Source organism: Penaeus japonicus, unplaced genomic scaffold, assembly GCF_977035675.1.
Source record: "Penaeus japonicus unplaced genomic scaffold, GWHDUDI00000001_assembly GWHDUDI00000011, whole genome shotgun sequence".
NCBI classification, from domain to species: Eukaryota; Metazoa; Arthropoda; class Malacostraca; order Decapoda; family Penaeidae; genus Penaeus; species Penaeus japonicus.
This window is the reverse complement of record NW_028234413.1, coordinates 17447925-17448834: the sequence shown is the minus strand read 5'-3', so window position 1 is coordinate 17448834 and position 910 is coordinate 17447925.

Sequence of the window (910 nt, the reverse complement as noted above, 5' to 3'; positions counted from 1 at the left end):
ATGATGGTGATTATGATGATGATGGTATGGTGATGATGATGGTGATGATGATAATGATGATGATGGGATGGTGATGATGATTATGAGGATGTTTATGATGATTATGGTGATTATGATGATGATTATGGCGATGATTATGAGTATGTTTATGATGATGACGGTGATTATAATACTGAAAATGAAAATGAAAGCGATGGTGACAGTGGTATCAATAACGATAATGAAAATAACAATAATATTGTCAGCGGCAACAGTAGTAGTACTAGTTGAAGTAACAATAATAATCACCATAACAATAAAAACAAAATTAATGATAATGTTAATATATGAAGAAGAATGATAAAAATGATGATAACTTACACATTCTTTACTATCCTATAGCTGTTGTTCACCATTACAATGCAGGCGATGATGATGGTGATGATGGTGATAGATATGGGATGGCAGTGATGATGATAATGATACAAAAGATGGTGGTGATGATGGCAGGGACAAAGATGATTTATAGAATAACGCTTCTAATAAGAAGAATGATAATGATGGTGACGATGAAGTTAACAATAATGATAAGAAAGTGAATAAAAGTTAAAGATGATAGATAATTCAAATGATAATGATAACAGATTTTTTTTCTCCTCTTACTACCTTTCTTTCTTACTTCAGTGTTACACAGACAGAATCCCACATCTTTCCTTTTAATTTGACATCTAATGTACTTATTTCACAGTCAATCAGCTACTTACGTCTCGAACGATATGAACAAGCAAAGATTCGTTGCCATATTAGTCAAAGTTCCTCCAGAAAATCCATTTCTGGAAAAAAAATTCTTTTTTTCTCATTCTTCTCCTTTCAAACAATATTTTTTTCAACTAAAACAAAAACCTCGAATTCCTCACAGACATGTGAATAA